This window comes from Cricetulus griseus, unplaced genomic scaffold (assembly GCF_003668045.3).
Source record: "Cricetulus griseus strain 17A/GY unplaced genomic scaffold, alternate assembly CriGri-PICRH-1.0 unplaced_scaffold_1, whole genome shotgun sequence".
Taxonomy (NCBI): Eukaryota; Metazoa; Chordata; class Mammalia; order Rodentia; family Cricetidae; genus Cricetulus; species Cricetulus griseus.
Genome location: NW_023276808.1, coordinates 6,417,111 through 6,443,137, shown reverse-complemented (window position 1 = coordinate 6,443,137; position 26,027 = coordinate 6,417,111). Strand labels below are relative to the sequence as shown.

Below are 26,027 nucleotides of genomic sequence, written 5' to 3'. Positions count from 1 at the left end.
TCCATTTGGACTTATGTTTTGTGCATAGTGATAGTTATATATCTGTCTGCAGTCTTTTGCATGCCCGCATATAGTTATCCCAGCACTATTTGCTGAAGAAGCATTCTTTTATCCATTGTATAATTTTAGATTCATTGTCCAACATCCAGTGATCGTAGGTATGTGGATCCATATTATGGTTCTCAGTTTGGTTCCATTTATTTTATTTATTCATTTATTTATTTATTGGTTTTTCTAGACAGGGTTTCTCTGTAGCTTTGGAGACTGTCCTGGAACTAGCTCTTGTAGACCATGCTGGTCTCGAACTCATAGAGATCCGCCTGCCTCTGCCTCCCGAGTGCTGGGATTAAAGGCATGCACCACCACCGTCCTCTCCTTTCTTTTAAATTATTTTTCTATGTTGTAATTGAGCAACAGTGGGGTTGTATTTACCTGAAACAAAAAGAATTATAAGGAGATACTGATCCATAGCAAGTGATCACCTCCACTTCTGGTGAGATCTCTGGAGCATGGCACTTGTGTTTTTGAAGAAATATCAGTAGCTTGAGGTTCAGAAACAACAGTTCAAGAGACATTTGAGGTAATTTTATGAAAATTGTGAAGTCTGTGTTTATTTATTCTACGTTTTCTTTGGTATTTTGGATAAAAGTTGACAATGTTTTTCCTGCCTTATTTCTTACCTTTTCCCACCAACCCCATCTTCTTTGGAAATATTTTACATACTTTTGATTGGTGTATCTTTTTGACAAGCATAGACGTCATATTATATGAATCTCTGTACTGATTTTCTGTAATCTATAACAGTAATGTAGTTATATTCATTTTCTTAATAACATTGTAACTTCCCCAAGATTTTTTCATACAATTTCTTATGTTACCAATTCTTGAAGGTTTTGTTTGAGGGGATGTTGCTGTGGAGAGACAGTTTTATTTTTTTGTCTTTATCTTAGATGCTTGCCTTTTCCCATTGCCTGGCATACTGGCATTTCTGTTTTTTCCAGGTGTTGCTATCTTTATGTTTGAGTATTTACTGCTTAAGTGATTTATATTATTTATATATTGGCTTAGGATTTTAAAACCTTCTCATATATTACTGTCTCTGTCTCCTATTATCCTCAGGTGTCAACATGACCAATTCTAGGTTCATCCACTCAAACATCGATTGAGTGGGTTCTCACATCAGAATATACGACTTCCACCTGAAAAAGATTGTGTTGACTAATGGTTGATGTGGGAAGAAGAATACGACTTAGTGGGCAATGTATCTTAGCAAGTGGGTCTGGGCAGCTAAAGAGAACTAGCTGAATACAAGATAGTGAAAACCAAAAGAGAAAATCAAAAAGCAATGGCCCCACATGTTTTTCCTTCAGTGCATGACTTGAGTTTCTCTCCTGAGCTCCCCAAAAGATCAACAGTGTCCTAAGGGTAAGAACAAAATCAGTACATTATGAGAGTAGCTTTTACTTAAATAATTTAATCATAGCGACAGTATTTCTTTCATTCTTTCTGAGAATTATTTCAGGGACTAATTCATTTCAACTTTTAGGACTTCTATCATCTAAATAAAGTTGGTCTTAATTGTGCTTCAACTGTGTTGGAATACTCATGACTTGCTCTTGTAGGATTAGTGGAGCCTGGTAGTGACTTATTGTTCTGTTGTTTGTTGTTTGTGTTTTTATATTGGAGTCCGGTTATCTTGCTTTGAGGTGATTGGAGATCTAGGTGCTGATTTCTCAGTTTTTCTTTGTTGGAAGTGTGTTTTTTTTCCTTGCTTTCTATTTGCTCTCTGATCTTCTGATCTGAGGACCTATGATTTCACAGGGCTTCTCACCCAAATTTGAGGACTGGAAATCATGGTGTAGGTGTGGTCTTTGTTCCAGCAGAGTATATCTTCCAAAGTCTGAAATTGTAAGAAGGGAAGTGACTACAGAACCTGGTGAGAGTATCGAGAAGGCATGGAGAGAGTGGGAGTGTTCTGTAGGCTGGTGGCCCATATGGGCTTCTGGTTGATGGTATATCCTTTGTTTGAGCACAGGGTTTCCTCTAAAGTTGGAGGCTACAACATAGAGTTAAGGAGGAAATTGGATGATAAATAGGGTTTGGGGTTATTGAAAGAATGGAGAAGATCCACTGGAGAGGAACCAAGGTGTATTTTGTATAGATAGTATGATTTCTAGTCCAGAAGTATGTGTTTGCCTCAGTTTACCTACCTGTTATTCTGATTTATGTGCCCTGCAAATAAGCAGAGGATATTAATCCAATTTGTTGGTGATGACATGGTTTTGAGTAGCAGCTAATGAGATGTTGGAGGAATCTGGGAATAAACGCACTGTGGAAGCTTCATGAGCTGCTGTCCCATATTACCTGTTATTCTGGCTGGTGTGACATGCACATGAGAAATGGATGTCTCCCTCAGTTGGGGAGGGTTTATATGGCAATATTCCTCTTATTCTAAATGGGAATATGTCCTATGCTGGTGGATCCTGGAAATCCTTAATAACTTTTTTGATTATACAATATGTGTCAGTCAAGACATTGTCTTGAATATCAGAAGAACACTGGGAAATTTGTGCTTTTGGGGCTGTTAAACGTCATGAGAATCAATGAACTTATAATAAATTCACAGCTTTCCCTACCTCCACACCTTCCAGCAGTCTCCCCAATATTCATTCACACAAATCCACTGATACTCTGTTTCCCTTCATAAAATAGAAGGCCTCCCAGGCATACCAACCAAACACATCATGACAAGGTGAAATAAGACTAGACACAAACCCTCATACCAGACTGACCAAGGTAACTCAGTAGAAGGAAAAGTGTCCCAAGAGCAGGCAAAAGAGTCAGACACACCACAGGAGCTATTGGTAGGAATCCCACAAACAAATCAAGCTAAACAACCAAAGTGTTTTTGCAGAATTCCTTCCACAATTCTGTGCAGGCTCCATGATAGCCACTTCACTTTCTCTGATCCCCTATGAACCTTGTTAAGTTCGTTTTGTGTGACATGTTCTCCTGTTTTCTGGCATTAGAGAAATGTCCAGAGATATACAAGGAGGACTCCAAATAAGATTCTAAGCTATAGTGGAGCAGCTATCATAAATGTCCTTTCCAAATAACGAGATTGATCACTACCTTATATGCAATCCTAGAGTCTTCAGCCAGCCGCTGATGGAAACAGAAGCAGACACCCACAGCTAAGCACTGACCTGAATGTCTGGTATCCAGTTGTAGAGAGTGAGGTGTAATGACCAGTGTATTCATGACCAGGCTGGGGAAACCTACAGAATCAGCTGACCTTAAAAAGGAGCAGGTCTTTGACTTCAGACTGACAGTTCATAATCAGCATATGACAGAACTACGCCTGCTGAATGTGGGTCTCAGTTCGTAGTGTTGAGCAGACTTTGGGGCCTCTAGCCATGGAATAGTATTTATCACTAGTGTAGAAATGGACATTAGTAGCCAGTTCCCCATAGAAGGAAACTCTCTCAGCCTAGACACACTGTGGAGGGCCTAGGCCCTGCCCCAAACTCTGTGATGAAGTTTGATGATCCCCCATGAAAGCCTCACCTATTTTGTTGAGCATAAGTGGGATTGGGTTCTTTGTGGGGTATCAGTGGATGGGAAAGACATTGAGCTACGATTGCCATATAAAGTAAGAATATTTCTAATTCCAATTTTAAAAATTAGAATACATAAAAAGATCATATTCATCAAATTGTAGAATTCTTACATTTACCAGTACCACAGGTCTGAAGTAGTAATTTACCTCCAGCTATTATTTATCACCTCACATGATCAACTATCTAACTATATTTTCTATCCCATCCCTTCCACACTACCTCATCTGTGGTCACATTTAGATCTTAAATGTTAAAAAAAACAATGAAGATAATGACTAAATATCATATTCTGAAATTAAAAACACATATAAATATTATAAAAAGGAGACTCTGACCTCATCCTTAAAGCGAACATAGAGCTTTGAAATTAATGTGAGATAAATTAACTCTAAAGAATGTGTTAGTTAGATGGGCATTGGTGGTACACACCTTTAATCCCAGCAAACAGGAGGCATAGTCAGGCGGATCTCCAGAGCGAGTGCCTGAGCTACAGAGAGAAACCGTGTCTCTATAACCAATGTTATTAATAATAATAAAAATGAACAGACAAATAATATTCAAAATACAGGGTTCACTTGCAAAATATGCTGTCTTTGAAGAGGGTAATGGAACTGTAACTAACATTCAAATATGTTAACATAGCAGAAGGGAGAAATCTTAAAGACACATGCATTGAGTGATTTCAGGTCGTATACAAGAAATCTGAGAGAGCCTGTCCTTCATTCTCTGTGATTTTTCAGAGAATGATGGACATACACATAACGCACAGTGTTTTCTGTTGAAAAGTATAGAAGCATCCAATGGTTAGCATAGGATGGGCTCCTCCATTAATATTTTCCTGCAGTAGGAGCACAACGCCATGTCTCCAAAGTTCACCAATTCAAGGTCACAGGTAATACTATAGCCATTATTGTTAAAAGCATTATTGTTTGAAAAACAAGAAACTTAGAATTGAGTACTAGGTTGCAATTCAGACTGGAATAGAAAATTTACTCAGAGATACCATCATTTATCTTTATGGATGAAATAGCTAAAATAAAATTAGAAATTCATTTTGACACTCAAAAACAACATAATTGAAAAAATGAACACTATGTTTTAAAAGAAAAATTTTAATTTTTATCAATATACAAAAATTCTTTAAGCAAGAGTAGAAACTATATATAGTGTGTTGTAACAAAAATTTGCTCTGGCCAGCAGGGCAGCTATGGGAGCCTGAACCTCACAGGGCCTGTAATGATGGGACAAGAGACACAACCAATGCAAGACAGTATTTCTGATCAAGCTCCAAATTTTTTTTTCTCAGAGACTTTATATGGTGGTTGAGGCAGGAAGTTCGGCAGGTCTGTGACTCATCAGGGAGACGTCGTTGCATGGTAACCAAACTATAGAATGTTCTTGTCAGTGAGTTCTTGAAGGTAGGCAGGTAATAGTAGATTCAATAATCTAACACTTTATCTTATGGTTCCTATATTTGCATATATATAACAGTTGTCTGTGAGAGACCAAATAATCAAAGTCATGTTCTCTAGATGCTTACTGCTGTCAGTGGATAAATGCATCTGTAAGGTACCCAGGCAAAATTTGAGATTATTTTCAAGTTTTGCGAAGACCATCAGTAACTTTAGTGGATATGCATTGCCTATCCAGTTGAAGAGGTCTCAATTGCTCTACACATGTCTATGTATACCTAAAGCAAATCCATAGCCTCTTGTTTCCTGTGGAAACAAAAGGAAAACTGATTCTCCAAAGCATTTTTGATTTTCATTTGACATATGTTTTACACTTTCTAAAAATAAAGGTATGCATTAAATATATAGACTCCTTTACTTCAACAGTCACTCTTTCAATTCCATTTATATCTGGATTCAATTAACTGTATGAGTTTTAGCCTTTTTTCTGCCAATGCAAGCGTTAGACGGCAAAGCAACAAGTGGATCTTATGCCTCGTCTCCCACCTGGCTATGCCCACTTCTGGATTCATGAGAACAAATTAAAAAATACAGAGCCCACTCAGAGTTCAGTCCCCAAGAACTCCATACAGTCTCCCTATAGCTCTACCATCCCCGTGATTGTGCTGTGGCAGTCATTTTAACCGAGGTTATCATTGTTAATTATTGTGCTGGCTTTTCAAAGAAACTCATTAAGGAGATATTTTTAATTTTAGCTTTCTCTGGTGTTACATGGAAATATGGCCACATGTTGGTGTGAAGTATTTGCTTAATGTTTTACTCCTTTAGCTCTTTAGATTTTACCTTCTTGGGAGGGTACCTCCCAGTCCCAAATTGACATACAGATACATGTGATTACTTATAAATGCCTGGCCTTTACTTGGCCTATTTCTAGCCAATTTTTCTGAAGTTAAATGTTACCATCTACCTTTTGCCTTTAGACTTTTACTTTTCTCCATTTATGTATATCTTACTTCACATCCCAATCCACCACTTGCTGTGTTGCTTGATATCTGGCCCTTACCTAGTCCTCTTATTGTATTTTGGTCCTTCCTCCTTGCTTCCAGATTTATCCTTCTGTGTATACTTTGTCCTGCAACCACAGCCTATCCTTTCTCCTCCTGCCTCACTACTGAATAATCACCTCTTTGTCAGATCATCAGGAGTTGTTGACAGGCTAAGAATCACAGCTTCACAAACCCAGACAATAAACAAAAGCAACACATATTTATTTCACTAACCAAATGTTCCATAACATAAAACTAACACATCTTAATATAATTTTCTACTGAATTATACGTTACCAATATGGTCAGTATCATGATTTCAGTTGCACATATATATGTGATATTTTAGAATGTCATGACCTATAATGATGTGCATATCGACTTCACTTGGGAAGAGTGGACTTTGATAGATACTTCTCAGAAGAATCTCTACAAAGATGTAATGCTGGAAACCTACAAGAACCTCTCTGATATAGGTAAGACTGTACCTTCAGATATTAAAATAATAGGAAAATTGTTCTGTGGTTATTGATGCTCTTCTTTAATTTTATTGATAGAGAAAGGAATGTAGTAAATAAACCAGTCATATTTCTAAAGTTCAATGAAGAGAGTAACTTAAATTTTACACATTTTTAATAATATATATACATTTTTGGTACTATATTTTAGAATACAGTAAGGGAGACCATACTACTGAAGAAGAATGGACAAGTTCTAAAAGACATGAAAGGTAATTTTCATCTATGAGCTGGTAGATATGTGCCTCTGAAGAAATTAAAATCTGTCCTGCAAGTCTGAATCAGAACCAACCCTGAAATTAAGCACAGGTTAAATTGCATTGATGATTATTAAATTCTCACAAAACCATATACCTCAGCTTTAGGTAGGGTGAAATGCATTTGCAAGACATTATTTTAATAAAGAAGTCAAGGAAATAATGCCTTGAGAGAAATTACCACTTGAATCATCACAACATGAAAGCTGTGCTATAGAAATATAATTCCATTTGTATCATATTACCTATATTATTAAATGTATACACATGGTTGAGGTGATGAGCATAACTGCAGTCTGTCCATTAAGCAAATACTCCATGGAAAAGCTAATGTTACTCAATACTTGCTGTTATTTTGTAAGTTTAGTGACAGCAGTAATTATAATTATTGACAAGAGTCAAGGGGCATTCATTGCAAGGAAGACTTAATATCTCTAGAACATGTTTATAAGGAAGAGAAAATCAAACCCAATTAAATTAGGATGCCTCTTCTTTGTAATGTTTACTTTACTAGGTATATGATGTATTACTTAAGATACAAGCCATGTCAGCAAAGGGATATGGAGAAAATGGTATATCTCTTTCGCAGAACATTTAAAAGTCATGTAGTAGTCCCCATTTGAACATAATTGTTGAATTTGATTTATGTGTACAAGTAATTTGTTTTGCAGCTTCAGTGAGAATACACCAACAAGCTCACTATGCAGAAAAGCCCTATAACTCTATGACTACATAAATGATTCTGTTTTTTCTAGTTCATTATTAATGTTGTATGACTCAAAGTGTAGGAAAATTAAAATATATAGTAATCGTGATAAAGTTCTGCATTTTTCTAATTCTTGTTAGTATGTGAAAAATCTCCTGTAGAAAAATATTCTGAAGCCAGGCATTGGTGGTGCATGCCTTTAATCCGAGCAGGTGGATCTGTGTGAGTTTGAGACAAGCCTGTTCTATAAGAGCTAGTTCCAGGACAGTCTCCAAAGCCACAGAGAGACCCTGTCTTGAAAACACACAAAAAAGAAAAAGATTCTGAAAATGAGAACCATAATAAAGGATTATACTTTCACAAGTATCTTCAATGATGCCATAGAACCCTTAAAGAAGGGGAAAATTTGAATGTAAACACAGTCATAAAATTGTAAGATCTGATTCTTCTTTGTAATTTAAACAAACTGTAATATTCATTGTTGCAAGTTCCAAGGTTCCACATAGTATTGAATATGGTAAAGAATTTACATATGCTCATTTCCTTGCAGGCATAAAAGAAGCCAAACTGGAGAGATGTCTTTTGAATATACAGAATGTAGTAATGTCTTCACATATAACAGTCAACTTCAAAGACATAAAAGATTACATACTGGAAAAGAAAACTTTCAATGTAATCAGTGTGGTAAAGCCTTTGCTAATTCCAGTGCACAACTCCTGCATAAAAGTACACATACTGGAGAGAAACCCTACAAATGTACTCATTGTGGTAAATCTTTCATGTGTCATGGTAATCTTCAAATCCATAACAGAACACATACTGGTGAGAAACCCTATGAATGTAATCAGTGTCAGAAAGCCTTTTCTAGTCACAGTTGTTTGCAAATCCACAAAAGGACACATACTGGGGAGAAACCCTATCAATGTAATCAGTGTGGTAAAGCATTTGCAATTCACAGTACTATTCGAAGGCATAAAATAACCCATACTGGTGAGAAACCCTATGAATGTACTCAGTGTGGTAAAGCCTTTGCTCGTAATTGTCATCTTAAAAGTCATAAAAGGACACATACTGGTGAGAAACCCTATGAATGTAATCAGTGTGGTAAAGCATTTGCAGATCACAGTACTCTTCGAAAGCATAAAATAACCCATACTGGTGAGAAACCCTATGAATGTACTCAGTGTGGTAAAGCCTTTGCTCATAATTGTCATCTTAAAAGGCATAAAAGGACACATACTGGTGAGAAACCCTATGAATGTAATCAGTGTGGTAAAGCATTTGCTGATTCCAATGCACCTCATCTACATAAAAGAACACTTAAAGAGAAATCCTACAAATGTATTCAGTGTGGCAAAGCCTTTGCTTATTCCTGTGCACTTCGTCTGCATAAAAGAAGACATACTGGAGAGAAACCCTATGAATGCAATTAGTGTGGCAAAGCCTTTGCTCATTCCAATGCACTATGTTTGCATAAAAGAAGACATACTGGAGAGAAACCCTATGAATGTGATCAGTGTGGTAAAGCCTTTGCTGATCCCAGCACACTTCGTGTGCATAAAAGAAGACATACTGGAGAGAAACCCTATGAATGTAATCAGTGTGGTAAAAAGCCTTTGCTTATTCCAGTACACTTTGTCTGCATAACAGAACGCATACTGGTGAGAAACCCTATGAATGTGATCAGTGTGGGAAAGCCTTTGCAAGTCAAAGTATTCTTCAGAGACATAAAAGAACACATACTGGAGACAAACAACGTTAATGTAGTCAGTATGGTAAAGCTTTTGTGTGTATCGGGAGTCTTTGAAATCATTACAAAAATCATTCAGCATTGAAAGTATAAATGCATTCAGTTTGGTTTAATTTTACACCTTCTACAAGAGTAAAACTTGATGGACAAACAATATGTTAAAGCATTTACTAGTTACAATCATTTTTCAGTACCTGGTAAAGATAATGAGTGCTTCTCATAAACAAGTATTTGGTGGGATCTTTAGCCATCACACTTCCAATCAGTTATACAATAGTAATTATTTTGAAGAATATTGACAGTGACAATAGTCTGTGTGAGCATTATGATGTCTATTTTTATATTGTTGTTCCAGCACACTCATGGAAAAAAGATTTTATAAACTTATAAACCTTATGTATAGTGCAAAAGGCCAGCAAATAAACAGACCCTGACCCAGGAACCAGATCCAGTGAATGAAACAGAATTTGGCCCTGAAACTTTCGCCTAAGAAACACACCCTGAAATAAGAGCAAAATGGTTAAAAAAGGGGCCAGTTAAGGAAATACATTTTGGCCCTTAAAACAAAAGCAAAGAAACAAACTCTATCCTGACAAGCTGAGGAAAAATCCAACCAATCCCCAAGCTCAAAACCAACCAATCCCCAAGAAGGAGTCTAGGCAATCTCAAATGATTTTCAATATCAGTGTTGAAATTTTACCAATAAACATACTGAAAAATTTCCCCCTGAAAAACCTATTCCCCTAATAAGACATATATAAACCCTATGTTTTTTTATTTGGCAGCTGGCATTTTCCATACTCATAGTGGCAGCACGTTTCCTGGATTCCTCTTTGTGAAATAAATCTGTTCAATGAATTTGAGTGAAGACCTTTTGTTAAAGTGAATATAAAACTCCCTAGTAAAGTGCATCAGATAATCAACATACACCTCTGCCAGGAAACTCCCTTAGGGGAGCAGTGAAGAAGAAAAACTTATTATCCCTGTAGCTGTAGCAGACTGCTATATTTCAGGAGCAATTTTGGCGGTAGTCGAGTGAGGAAGAGAAGTGTCATTTTGGACTACATCTAAGAAGAAATATTTATCATTGCATGGATGCTCCATTGTTGGGAAGAGTAATCAAGTAATGGACATTCTGCTGGTAATCTCTTAGCAGAGTGGAGCAAATCTCATTTGTAATGGTTGTCACTTTGAGATGAGCAGGAGTGCTACATCCTGCATGGGGAACATCCCAAACTGCAACACCTTCATGAGTAACCTGACTTCCTGACCTTCAAGATGCCTTTTTCCTCTCATGTGTGTCTCCATGATACCTTCTCTTGCCAGCAGTATATGTAACCTGACATTGGACACTCAGGGTAGATTTTTCTTCAGTTCCCTAGGTATCCATGATAATTTCCTCCAATGATTCAGGAATACCCTGACTTCCCAACATCAGGATACATGCCTCTTCAGAGCTGCAGGTATCCAGGACATCTTCCCTTCAAAGATGTAGGTATAGACTGACATGACAGTTGGAAAACCTTTCCTTCCATACCTGTAACACTTACACAACGATTTTAAATGATAGTGAATCACTTTTAGATTCATGCTTCTTTTCAAGTACAAGGAAAAACTAATTTATGTCTAAAGTTTATGGATTTGTATTATTTTCTCTCCTGTTGTGTTATAATATATTTACCACATTATACAACTTTTAATATGTCCCTTGGTTGGAGATGGATGAAGGATCATCATGAAAGTTGCATGTCAGCAAAAGGAGGGGTCTACGAACTCACATTCTTAAGCTTTGGCATGAAGCAGAGAGTGGGAATTGATTTTGGTGGTCATTGCATTTTGGGTTCCATTTTGAAATATTTGAGGTACATGCTAAAGTGTGCTGTATGTGTAGCAATCCATTCCATGAAGTTTATTTGTTTTCCTTATATTCCTTCTGTGGCTTTTGTTCATTTTGCATATTTACTCAGTGGTAGGTATATCACTGCAATGTATAGATTGTTAACTGCATCATCTTAGTAGTTAATTTATTTTAATTTAGACAGTGTGTGATCATACTTTTCAAATAAGGATTTATCTGAAAGTGGTGGTTTGTTAACTCTGGTTATGTTTTTCATATTTTTACAAATAGCCTTCAGGTAGTCTTGTTTTTTTATTAAGCATGGCTTAGATGCCAGAAATGATGAGACATACATTTGAACTCATGATTATCATGTGTCTGCCTCCTGAGTATAAGTCCAAGTGTAGATGATGTACTACCTATATGTGCTATTTTCTCAACATAATTTAGCAATGTTACTGTTAAACTGCTTAATAGAAGATAATGTAAGAAACATTAAATTCCTCATGTGTGTATTCAAGAGTGTTTTCTTTTATCTGGTAGAGATTTTGGTTCTGTACTTGTGGATGAACAGCCAGTGTTCTAAATGCTGAACTTTCTAATCTTCTACATGAATATGTCATTCATAGCAATAACTGTGATTGGGTTATCTAACTTCAACTTTATCTCAGCCCTGTTGCCTCAGAATATAAATATATGCTTGATTGCATCAGAAACTGAGACCTGGTGATTATTAAATTCTCCTTGCTCACATCTCCACAAAATGAGGCAAAAGTACAAAATAAGTGATCAGCAAAGAGACTGACAATAAAAGTCTTTAAGCTATGGTTGACTAACCAAAGCCACAAGAGTGAATTTGTCTCCCATGTGGTAAATAGGCATCAATGGGAGCCAACAAGCTAATATGTAAGATGTACCCTTGCTTGAGTTTATACATCTTGTGAGGATAGAATACAAACTTGCAGGCATGAAGTCTGACTTGTCTGAAATGGCTCATATTATCCTTCGCTGATACCTGCAAACATTCAATGTAGAGCTCTGAATGGTGGTGACTAGATATGAAATCGTGATTGTGAGGAGATGCTGAGACTTGATGTCTAAGGCTTAGACCATAAGGTATTTACAAAGAGATGTGGAGACTGAAAGAAGTTTTAGGGAGGGAGCTTGGGGTTTGAAAGCACAAGGATCAAATGCCCGAGAGATTCCTTTATTTGTTAAGGAGGACAAGCTGGCATAATCTGTATTCTCTTTCTACTCAGCTGTGTTGGGTCAGCCCACTCCACTCTTTCCACTCTTTAATTTTTGGCAATCCATGTTGTTGTCAGTATCGGTACCATGCCATCCCCACTAGGACTGTAAAGCTCCTCAGTCTCCACCCAAGCAATCCCTGATACCTGTCTGGTTTCACATGAATAAGGATATTCTTTTTTAAGATTTATTCATTTATTTATACTGTATACAGTGCGACCCAGAAGAGGACACCAGATCACAATACAGATGGTTGTGAGCCACCACGTGGTTGCTGGGAATTGAACTCAGAACCTCTGGAAGAACAGTCAGTGCTCTTAACCTCTGAGCCATATCTCCAGCCTCAATTAAACTTAGTATTAAGAAGTATCAGAATTCTCATGCTCATGGCTATTATATTCATGGTGACCTCGTTATGAAAATAACCTAAACCTTTTCTTGTTGAGGACAAGCTTGGAATCTCAAGAGGATATTGTTCTACATTAATGAAGACAATAACAGTGGTTAAATGATTATACACTTATGAAGGACTCTCACAATCATAATTGTATTCATCATGAGACACATTATTAAAGTTTAGGCTATATCAACCCACTTCTTTCTCCCATCTGATCTTCTGATTTTAATCTTAAAAACACTCTAATTTTTCAGGTAAAAGCAGACCCAGAAAACTTTACAGGTAGGGACAGAACATGAAAGGCAGAAAGAACATAGAACCTGGTGAAAGCAATAAACTTCAGAGGGATTTTCTATTGTTCATTAAGTTGGTATGTGGAGAAGAATGACTAAGTGCTGAGCTTTTTGTAGGAAGAGTTGTTATAGAGATGAGAGGCAAATGTGCTATTATCAATGTGTTTCCTTTGAAGCTATTGTTATGTCCTATTTTTCAGATTTTGTGGATTTGGGTGTTATCTCAATGCCTGATAGTTAGATTGGATAAGGTGTTATCTTTGTTGTTGAGTTTCTAAAAGAACCACATCTTTCTTTTGTTACTTCTTTATATTGTTAACTTTGTTTGTATTTCATTGTTTTCAGACATCAGTTTGATTATTTCCTGCAGATTACTCCTCTTATGTGTGTCTGCTTCTTTTCCTTCTAGACCTTTCAAGTGTGCTGTTAAATCATTAGTATGGTATCTCTCCAAATTTTTCACGGAGGCTCTTAGTGTTGTGAACTTTCCTATTAGCACAGCTTTCATTGTGTCCCATAATTATGGGTGTGTAACAAATCATTTTAATGAATTCTGTGAAGTCTTTAAATTTTTATTTCTTATTTGACCCAGTGTTATTCAGGAGAGAGTTTCTCTGTGTTTGGTTGAAATGTTCTGGAGATATATTTTAGGTACATTTGAGTCATAATGTCTGTTACTTCAATTTTTCTGTTAAGTTTCTGGCTGGATGAACTGTTCTTTGATGATTGTGTGGTATTGAAGTCTGTGGATATTATTGTGTAGGACTCAAAGAATGATTTAAGTTGTAGTAATGTTTCTTTTACAAATGTGGGTACCCTTATATTTAGGGTATAAATATTCAGGACTGAGACATAACTTTCGTGAGTTTTTCTTTTGATGACTATGACAAGCAGGTATCATTTTTTATTAATTTTGTTGGATATCTCTTTTGTTGAATATTAGTAGAGCAACACCTGCTTGCTTCTTGGTACCATTTCTTTGGAAAATCGTTTTCTATCTCTTTACTCTGCGGTATCTCTATCTTGGTAATGAGGTGTGTTTCCTGTACACAGCAGAATGTTGGATCCTGTTTTTGTTTCTAATTTGTTAACCTGTGTTTTTATTAGTGAATGGAGTCCATTGATAGTGAGGGATAGAATTGATCTGTGATCTCTAATTCCTGTTATTTTGTTGGTTGTTGTAGTGTTTCTGTGTATTTCCTTTGTTTGGGTTTTGCTGGTGTGGGCTTATCTATTGCCTGGGCATGTATGCGTGTAGTTAACTTTGAGAAGTTGGAGTTTTAATTCCAATACCTTCTGTAGGGCTTGGTTTGTCATGACAGTTTTGCTGGATGTACTAGTCTTGGCTGACATTTGTGGTGTCTTGGATTCTGCAAGACATCATTCCATGCCTTTTTGTATTCTAGGGACTGTGATGAGAGGTCAGATGTGATACAAATAAGTCTTATTTAATAATTTACTTGCCTTCCCCCCTTGTTGCTATTAATATTTTTTTGTTCTGTGTGTTCAGTGTTTGAATATTATATGGTTGGTAGATTTTCTTTTCTAATCCAATCTACTTGGTGTTCTGTAAGCTTCATGTACTTTTAAAGGCATGTCCTTATTTAGGTTGGGAACTCACTCTGTAGACAAGTCTGCCCTCACACACACAGAGATGCACCTTCCTCTGCCTCTTGAGTGCTGGAATTAAAGACATGCACCACTACTTCCTGACTCTCCCCATTTTTCTATTTCTATTGTTCTTATGTTTGATAGCTTCCTGTTTCCTGGATACTTTGTGGTAAGAATTTTTCAGATTTAACAGTTTCTTTGCCTGAATTCATTTTCTCTATTGTCTCTTCATTGCCTGGGATGCACCCCTCCATATCTTGTATTCTGTTAGTCTTGCTTGAGTCTGTAGTTCCTGTTCACTTACCAAGGTTTTCAATTTCCTGGATTCCCTCCATCTGTGTTTTCTTTATTGATTGTATTTTCATTTCACATCTTAAAATGTTTGTTTGCTTTTTCTTGATTTTCTTTTAGGAAATTATTGATATCTTCCAATTTTATGTATTTTCCTGAATTTCTTCATGGGGTTTGTTCATGTTCTCTTTAAGGGCCTCTGTCATCTTAATAAATTATTTCTTAAGGTTATTTCCTTATGCTTCCGTTTTGTTGGATTGTTCAGGTCTTGCTGTTATAGAATAGCTAAGCTCTACTAATTTCATATTGCATTTCCTAATGTTAATGGTGTTCATACCCTATCATTGCCATCTGGATTCCAGGTGATATTATTGCTAGGTGTTGATTCCTGTATTTGTCTTTGTGAGATGGGTGATTTTTCTTTGGTTTTTCTTTAATCTCTGTTCTTCTGAAATAAATGACCAGGAGTTCTGGTGATTAATGTACTTCTGGTTCATTAATGTGTCCCCTCTGGGTTTCTTGGAAATAGGGATCCTTAGAATTGGCCAGGCATTTTCGAATGTCAAATTCCTTTTCAAAAGGTGTAGGCCAGGATACGAGGCTAGAAAAGAGAGTACAGACTGGGGACCTTATATCTGGTTTGGTCTCTTGTGTCCCTAATAGCAGCATGGCCTCCAGTGCAGCTGCCATGGCTAGGGACCTTAGATTGTGTCTGTGCTCCAGTAAGGCTGAATACTTCCAAAGATTTGAATTGGGAATTCCTAGATCTGGCCTGGCCTCTTGTATAGCAGAAGCCTTCCAAATTAGTAGATGAAGATATACAGCCATGGTTTGAGGGTGGGGCACTGAGGGCTAGTTTGGGATTTTGTTGCAGATGTACATGTGTTTAGTTTATGTGGAACAGTATCTTCCATGAGGTTCCTAGGGCAGCTTCACCTCCTTCTAGAGCTGTGGGGCTGAGTTTGCCACCAAAGGAAGAGCCTGCATGGTGCTGCTGGGTGTTCTTTAGAGAGTGTATTGCCTGTGGTTCCTTGAAACTGGTTTATCTTTCAAATAGCTAAACATTTCCAGAAGTAGTAGGCTGCAACATGGGTCTCGAGGGAGGAGGTGCAGTCTGAGGTTGTTGAATCAGATAAAAGTGGTTTACTGTGTCATGGGCAGGGTCTGTCTTTTTGTCCAGAAGAAAACTCTGGCCTCCCAATACAGATGCTGCAGTCTGGGAGAACTAGTGTAGGGTCCAGGGTAGTGAGTTCATTCTGAGGATGCTGGGCAGGATTAAAGCAGTGATGTTGGGTGGTGTGCAGTGTCTGTCTTTGGGTCCTGATGACTTTTCTGGCCTCCAATAAAGATACCACAGTCTGGGTAAACTAGTATGGAGTCCAGAGTAGTGAGTACATTCTGAGGGTGTTGGGCAGGATTTCAGGAGTGTTATCGTGTGGACTATGTCTTATGTGGACTTCATAGATCCAGTCTAGCCTCTGATAAAATGTACATATTCTTCCAAAGTTTTTAAACAGTGAAGGACCATGGGTAGGGCGTGGAGTGTGCAGTCTGTGATATTTGAGCAAGCTTAAAGGGGATTTGTGGGTGGTGGGTAATGTCGTGCCTGCATACCGTACATCTGATTACTAATGCATCAATTTCTCAAGAATAATGTATTTACTCTTCCTTATTATTTAGGTTGTTTGTGCTGTTGTTGTTCTCACAGTTAATATGTAAAAGACATGTAGCTTATCAGATAAAAAGTACTATGAGTACTGTCCAGTTCACTTAACAAGTATTCAGTTTGGAGGTGACTTGAAACCGAATAACAATACTCAAATTGGGAGGCTCATACCACTTATGACTTCAAATACAGGGGAACTGACACACTCTTCTCTGGTGTGTAACCTATGTACTCATGGAAGATATTCTCTCACGCATCCAAATAGATGCATAAACCTGGAGATAAACTTGTTTCAAAAATTTTGTGTTATAAAGCACATAGAGAAAAATGCTTTACATGGTGTATAATACAAATTATACAGTGATTCTCTAAAAACGTCTTCATCTTGCACTTGCTTTGAAAAGTTTTCATTTCCTCACTCTAATGCAGATTTATATTCAATCCACAATTGTAGAAAACAAAATGTTATCTATGTTATCCTAACAGATATTGCTTTCTTTATCATATGGGAATGAAATTCATTTGGCAGTCAAAGCTACTTTCTAAAATGTTGAAACAGCAGAATGCATTTTGTCAAAATCTCCCTGTCTGGTGAAACAGTTATCCACACCCAAAATATTTTCTCCTATTGGCGATCGAGAAATCTGGAGTTTACAGTGTGAGCACTTGCCAGTGATCTCTTTGGTTTTTTATTTTGACTCTAATCTTGTCATTCTTACTTAAGGACAGTTTAATAATTATAGGTATTTTATTCTCATATATCAAACAAGGATTTCTAAGGAAGGAAACAGGCCAGTGGTAGAGCAACTGCCTGGCATGAGTACAGTGTGGATTTTACTCTAAGAAGAAAATTGTCTAGAATTATGGGGAATCTAAGATATGAAAACATGATGATTATATAACAAAATAAGCTTTTTGAAAGAAATGCTGAGTAATAATGATTATTTAAATTAATTCCTGTAGACAGGGGTCCAAAGGACAAAAAACAAACACAACCACACAAGTCTGAATGAAAAACAAGAGTATTCTTCAACTCTGAATACAAACCTTTGCAGTATGAAAAATGCAAAATATCTTTAGATTTTACATATATAAATCATAAACTGGAAAGAAGCTTGGTTGGTTGTAGAAAAGTCTATCCTCAGGTGAATATAAAATTCAAATCCACCATGTGTTATTGTAAGTTTTTAAAACACAACTACCATTAACATTAACAAAAAGAGCTCAGCCAGTTGTGTCAGAATATAATTTAACCCCAGGAATCTGCATTAAGAGTTAAACAGACCTCTGAGCTTAAAGCCAGCCTGCTCTCCTCATCAATGCTAGGCACATCAAGGATACCTTTTGAGACTGTTTCAAAGAAGCTCAGGAAAGGCCAGGCATTCTGAAGTAAGCCTTCATTCCCATCACTTAGGAGTCACAGTCAGGAATTTCTGTCTGTTAGTTCAAGGTCAGGGCACTGAGGGTTATATAAAAAGACAGTGCCAAAAAATCAAAACAAGGTGTATTTCCCTACATCAAAATATCAAAGGCTTTTATTGCTTTTAACTAATTAGTCTGTCTGTGTCCCCAACAGTTGCAAATTAACATGGTGCTGATAGAGACTCAAAATTATTCTACTATGACACTGATATAAAATGGAAAAATATTTTATTCATCTACTCAGGGTCCAACAAATTCCACGTATATACTTAGCAAATATGTATTTATGCTAATGAAATAATTAGGTCTATGAGGTCAGAATTTTCAAAACATGCTGCTATATCACACAAATGATAAATAATAAATTGAAAAAAAACAGTCCTGTGTAAATTTATTGAACATAAGTGTCCTAAGTGTTCTTTAAATTCTAATACTGACTTTGAAAGTGTGTTTGTGCATGTTTGTGTGTGTATGTGTTTGTGTGTGCCCATTTATATGATATTTATATTTGTGTGTGTGTCGTATTGTGATTTATGTCATGTATTAGTGTTTGTGAGTATGTTTCTGTGTGTCTTTGTGTGCATGTATTAACGTTTATGTGTGCTTTGCAAAGAGTGTTTGTATATGTGTGAGGGGATTTATATTTGTATCTGTGTATGATAGAGAAGTGTTGTGTAATTTGTGAGTGTATGAACATAATATAGCCCATATTTAGTGGCCAATGGACCACTTTTAGGACCTGGTTCTCTCTACCATGTGCTCTCAGGAACAAGTTTGTTGTACTTATACAGCAACAATTTTTGACCAGGTGAGTCACAAATACATGTAAATCATCTTCATAAAATAATGGCAGGCACCTAAACTCAATGCAAACATACTGTACTGTGGGGCTTCTTTTCAAACATACAAGAAGTAACTGAGGTTTAATAATGAACCAGCTTAGGTTAACTTCCCGGTTGGGTGAATTTTAGTTTTGAAAGTAATTTTATCAAAAGCAACAGTTGCTACAGTTACCAAAATTCACAATGTCCACTGCTCTTTATAGTTACTTACATCAGTTTGAAACTTCTCCATGGCTAAATCTTACAAAAAAGACTTTGCCACAGCAAGATCTTTGCAACTTAATATGCATACAACTTATAATACTACTCATTATTGTAGGGAGGTGACTGGGAAAATCTTAAACTTTAAAAAATATGGAATATATGTATTAGCAAATAACCCATCTAGTGTGAAGATTCTTCATTATGCTAAATACAGAGTTCCTCTTTCTGTGAAACTCTAGAACCACAAATTACAAATAACAACATTGAATAATTTTTTATTTAAAATTACATTTTCTAGGATTCATCTCCTAACTGCTACGATTCAGAGTAACACATATGGTGTTGTGTAAGCTGGAGTAAGCTCTTCTAGCAATCCTGACATGCACTAAATTTAGTTACCATTAATCCACACTTGTTGGGTAATTTTTAATCACCCCATATTATGCCCCCATTTCTCTGAAAGGCATGATTGATGTAACCAAATGACCTAAGTCTCTGCAGACTCTGTTATATATCTCTCATTTTCCAAATCACTTTCAATTGTAAGTCAACAAGAAGCAGTAAACATAGCTCTTCTGGCCTAACACTACCTTTTATGAATAACAGGAGTACATGATGCATAACTCCAGCACTCAGAATCTGAGAAAAATGCTCAGTGGCATAAATCAGTGGCATCCCTGGGCTATACAACAAAACAACAGCAAGAAAATCACAATTGATGCCCCATATTTTGTTCCAACTTTCTTCTCTGTTGCTCCGATTAAATCCTCTAACTAAAAGCAACTCGGGTAGTAAACAAATTTATTTGGTTGATATCTCTATGCCACTGTCCATTCTTATGGGAACTTAGGCTAGAAACTGAAGCAATACATAAATTTAAAACATGAGAAAACACTGCTTCATAGGTTTCTCTCTTGCTCTCTTACTGTCTAGTGCTAAGCTCACCCTCTCCTCCAGCCCTGTATGGCCAACTCAAAGCAAGAGATTTCAAGCACCATTCATAATCAACACAACATCTCTCTAAGGCACAGCAGTCAGATATTGTGATATAGGTAGACCATCAATTGATATTCCCTCAGATGACTCTATGCTATGTCATGTTGACAGCTGAGGCTAATTAGTTATAAGGCGATGTATTAGAACACAATGAAAACTCTATGGGGGGAGAGCCTTGGAGGTAGAAAAGAGATACTGAGAACAATGTGATTACAATACATAGTATCTGTTAATAAGTTGAAGCAGGCTTTATGGCCATGGGATTCAGAGACATGTATTTGTATTAAATCACACCAAGTACTACCTGTTATGCCAGGTTCGTAGAGCCCAGAAACTAACCCAAGGATTTGAGAATCTGATGCAAAGCCAAAGGTTTCTTTGTATTTCAAGCTGTCCAGCTTGTATGTCACTGCATGGCAGGCAAACGAGATGCCAACCAGCCAAAAAGAGCTTTTAAAGGGGCAGACCATTAAGGCTGAAGGCCACAAATTTCAGAGTCTCCATGGATACTTCAGGTCATACTGAGTACAGAGCAAAGCAGTATATGTATTTAAAGTGAGATACATTTGAGTGAGATAAGACAGGGCATGGGCTTGCAGGGTTACAGAGTAAAAGGGTCTTCCAGTTATCAATATAGGAGACCTTGTCACAAAACTGATTTACAGAAGACTGGAGATGCAGCACTTCTGGAATCCATATACCGTTATGGCACACAAGGAGTTAATGTTGGTTGTGATCCTGTAATGGTCCTTTGAGCACCATTTAGAGGCCTGCTGTTTTAATAGAGGAATCCGCATGTATGCTCACTTTAAATCAGGATTTTCTCCTTTGTTATTGGAATATAGCTGGATAATTTTGAGGAGCAAACTTTTACATCTAATCCTACTGTATTCTAACAGACATGTTTAGCATACTACTTGTCTTTGGAGAATTTGAGATGCAGTCCTCCATTACCTAAATTCTATTTTCTGACTTAATGTCTCCTAAGAACTTAAATCTGTATAATATCAATTCTACTGCCATCGGGTCTACACTTCCAGATCACAGTTTATCAGTTGAGTGTTCCTCTACACAGGAAATATTGTTTACAAGCTCCACATAATTAACTTCAAGTGTATTCAAACCACAGATAATAAACTGTGCAGTGGTGTTGCATGCTTTTAATCCCATCATCCAGGATGCAGAGGCAGGTGGATCTCTGTGAGTTCAAGGACAGCCTGGTCTACAAGAGCCAGTTCCAGGACATTCTACAAAGCCACAGAGAAACCCTGTCTTTAACCCCCCCCAAATTATCATAGCTATTGAACATTCAAAGTGCAGAACTTCTGGAAGATACTAAAGGGACGAGTGCTCTGAGTTTGGCAAATCTGTGATTCATAGTGACATGACAAGCGCTAAGAGTGCATGCATTTAACAGTGATCTCAATGAGGATATTTCAAAGCATATTTACAATCCCAATGATTTGCACAGGTCCAGCCATCAGAGTGAATATAGTTAGAGTTGGCCAGCAGGCCCAGAGAATTGAAAAGAACATGCAGGACCCTTTGGATCATATAGAAATAAATTGGGGCATACAGGACTATTAGGACTATGCAGGATAAGGCATGCACTTGGCAAATTCAGCATCTGTCCACTGACTCTCACCCGTAGATGGAAGGACCCTCTACACTAGCTCCCATGGCTCTACTGGGCACTTTTCCCAGTTTGGGGATAGTAGCCCCAAGTTCACCATGTTGTATCTTTCCAGCCCTTCTTTGCTCAGCTCACTGCAGCAGCACAAACCGCAACACACACAAGACCACCAGAAAAGGTTTCTGCAAAGACAAACCTAGAGATAGCAGCAGGAAGCACCCAGTACTTTTGTCTGGCAGACTAGCTGGATTGTGTGATTGCCTACTGAGTCCTGAGTGACAAAAGCTTCTCCCACAGGCTTACACTATGCATTACGACACAAAACAATAGTTCCTATCCTGCCTTCCACAAAAGACAAAGAAATTTTCTACATCAGCAGAAATAAGCATATCAATAGCACTTGCCCCATGCTCCAAGAGAAGAGCCTGTTGCCTTCCTGACCTCCATAGGCACTTCCTCTTCTTTGTTCTGAACAGAAAGTAGCTAGAAAACTTTTAAATCCCTCCACACTATGTGCATTGGAGTGAATTTCTCTCACACAAGTGAGAGAGTAGCCAAAATATTTCCGGATTTCAGGAAACAATAGGAGAGTTTTGTTCTGTGGCTTCACACTGAGGTTGGGTGAACTGAACTTTCTTTTTATCTAGTTGCAATAGTGCCTTCCAACAATGAGGAAAGAAAATAAGGAACTAGATCACAAACAAATTAAAAAGAGTTTCTCCCATCAGAAATCTGGATGACGGCTCCATTGCATCAGGATTTATATTCCTGAAATTCAGAGCCATCTGTTGTCAAGTGAATGGTAATACAGAGTCGTCCTCATGGAGAGTTGAATAATGGAGCAAGGAAAATGTATATAGAAGTGTTAGACCCCCGAAAACCTCAAGTATTGGGGTCCCAGGCCACGTTCGCGGTCACCCAAATCACCAGGCGGATTCGAGAGCTTGCTGCAAACTGCATGAGGCTTTATTGTAATTTAACGAGCTAACCCCATGTTAGCTCGGGTCTTTCACCCACCCGCCATGGCAGACGGCTAGAAAAGACGGCTCCTAAGGTCTCCCCAAAGATCTTATAGGGCAGCGTAAGGGGAGTGTCTAGGGGTACGCACAGGCTCAGGATTGGTGTGCCTCCAGGCTTGGAGGGCTTGCCCTGTGTTGATTGGTCAACTGGTTGTTATGTCCCATAGGCCCTCCCAGGGTGGTTGCTATGCTCTCTATATCATTGCTGTGTGCTTGTCCGTAAAGCACACCCAGGGTCGTAAAGCATAGCGCCACCAGCTAACTTCCGATTGGCTCCTTGTCACGAGACAGGCATCTGACTTTCTAGTGACTAACTTCTGATGGGTTCCTTGTCACGAGACAGGCATCTGACCTCTACGTGACCAAGGCAGGTTTATGGCAAGCACGTGTTCGGCTGTTATGGCTGCCAAAAGGGAAGCCGGTTCCTTCAGAAGCACTATTGTTAGACAGCAAAACTTCCTCATTGGGGAGATGAAAAAATAAAATCCACAACTCATGGTTGTCAACAGGGCTGGTAAAATGAATCACTACACATAATTGGAAATGGATTTATTAGACAGTGTTAGGAGCCTGTAACAAGCCAGGCAATGGCCTGGCTGAAGGAAGATTAAAATAGAAGCTTACAGCCAGGCAGGCAAAGTCCCAGCTGGAGAAAGATTAAAGGAAAGGGAGTATAGCCCTACTTCCCAACTATTGGAGATAAGAATGAGAATGTGAGGCAAGGTGTGATTAGCAAGATTTAGAAAGTTACTTAAGGCACTGAAGGTACCAGCTCCCCACTTCAGCAGACATAACAGCCTAGCACGTGGTTGCCTGACCTAGCCTTGGTCACTAGGAGGTCAGATGCCTGCCCATTTCAGCAGCCATGATAGTAGCAGTTGCTTGCCCTGACATTGCATTGGTCACTGGTAGGTCAGATGTCTGCCTTGTGGCAAGGAACCAATCAGAAGTTAGCTGGTGGGGCCATGCTTTACGGCTCTGGGTATGCTTTATGGACAATTGCATAGCAATGATGCACAGAGCATAGCAACTGCCCTGGGAGGGCCTGTGGGCCATAACAACCATTTGACCAGTCAACAAAGGGCAAACTATCCAAGCCTGGAGACACACAAATCCTGGGCCTGTGAGAACCCCTAGACACTCCCCTTATGCTGCCCTATAAGATCTCAATGCCATGGCTTCGCTGTGTCTTTCCTAGCCATCCACCGTGGTGGATGGGTGAGAGGCCTGAGCTCTCATGGGATTAGCTCGTTAAACAACTACAATAAAACCTCTTGCTGTTTGCATCAAGTTTTTGCCTCCAAAAACTTGGCGATTAGGATGACCACAGTCCTGGGCCAAGATCCTGGAGGCCTGAGTCTCCGGGGGTCTTTCAGCACCAACTCAGTACTGTGAACTTTAGAGTTTATGATGACTGTATATACCAGAGCTCTCCACCGCTAACCTGAAACAACCAGTCCATTAAGCTGAGAGCCACCTGATCTGAAACCCAATATCAGGACTTCAGGCCATCAGAAGTATTCTGTCCCAAACTTGAATCTGCTGCCATTACAGGAGAGATACCCCTACTATGGCCTAGTGTCTATGGTTCTTAGGATTGTATGCTTATGCTTGTGTATTTCTTTGATATATGTTTGAAGTAACCAAATTGCTGAGTCTGTTATTCCTCCCGGGTTAAAACCTGGTAAGGGCTCAAGACAGAATGTTTTAGGTGTTAGTCCTGATAGTTCAAAAATGGTTGCATTACAATAATAATTTGAAGAATCCAGGAGTTATTCTGTTCATGAGGTTCAGTATCTCAACTGGTCTTCAAGATAAACCAAAATCTCAAGGAAGTAGCTCTAATTGTGATAAAGGAATGAAGTTGTTAGCTAGGACTAGGGCAAACAGGAAAACAGAGACTACCTTCTTCAATATTCTTTATATATGTAGGCTGACACCACATTAAAACTGGATCTTAATGTTTGATTTTCTTTTTTGCTACTGTCAAGACAGGTGTTTTTTGTGCAGCCATGGAAATCATTTTCTGGTCTACACTGGCCTGAAACTCAAAAAATCCACTGCTACTGCCTCCTGAGTTCTGGTGTTACAGGTGTGCAGCAGCTATCAAGCAGCTGAAAGTGCATATCACCTCAAGTGATCCAGATTATTATGAATCTGTAATTTCAAAATCTATTGAAAAATCCCCCACAAGTATACCCAACTCTTTGAGTTTTAGTTAATTCCTGAGGTAGTCAGTTTTACTACCAATAATAGCCATCGCACCAACCTAGCCAGAAGAATTGATAAGGATTTCACACCTGAAGGAGGGGGGCTTTGAGATATTTCTAAAATAACAATTTTCCTAAGCAAACAAAGAATGTGGATTTTACTTAGGTGACTGTAGACACTTTCATGTACTATTCTCTGTATTCCTTAGTAGGCTCAGATAAAAAAAAAAAAACATTTCTAAACATGATCACAGTGTAAAACAGAGGCATTTAAGAACTTTTTTACTTCAATGTCATGCAGAGACATTAATTATAGAAAGATGGAAAGAAATACCTTTGGCATGTTCATCTTTTCTTAAAGATTTTATTATGTTATGTATGTGAGGGCTCTGTCTGCATGTATTCCTTCAGTCCAGAAGAGGGCACCAGATCCCTCTGTAGATGGTTGCTAGGAATTGAACACAGGACCTCTGGAAGAGCAGCCAGAGGTCTTAACCACTGAGCCATCTCTCCACTTCTACATGTTCATCTTATACTGAAACATCTTAACATAAAATCAGGTAAATAACACATGAAGATACCCTGCTACTGAGTATATGAGACCTCTCATACTTAATGTTCCATCTAAAAGATAACTGCAACAGTGGCAAAATTATCACAGACATAAAAGATTCAGACCCAAATACAGAAAACTTCAAGGAAATTCTACTTAATGGCACTGTATACTCTACTCTTAGATGAATCATGATGATGAGCTTTATTAACCTCAGAACAAAGCCTCTTTTGCCTCTGAGCAGCTGGCTAGGCAGATGGCCACAGCTGCTTCCACGCAACACAAAGAGTTTATTTTAACTACCTGTGGTTGCTGTGTTTCTTAGGGCTATAATATCACTTTGGAGAATTACAATTTTTTTTTACTGATTCTAACATTAAAAATAGTTATATGGGTGTTTGGCCTGCTTGTATTTGTGCAGAGTACTTAAAGATGCCAGAGTAAGTCAGGAGATGCTGGGAACAGGATTTACAGCAAATAGTTAACTAACTTCTCA

At 38.0% G+C, this 26,027-nt stretch overlaps 1 pseudogene; it reads left to right on the top strand.

Moving 5' to 3' along the window:
* LOC118239759 overlaps positions 1–26,027 on the top strand; it is a 74,012-nt pseudogene that overhangs the window by 6,219 nt on the left and 41,766 nt on the right.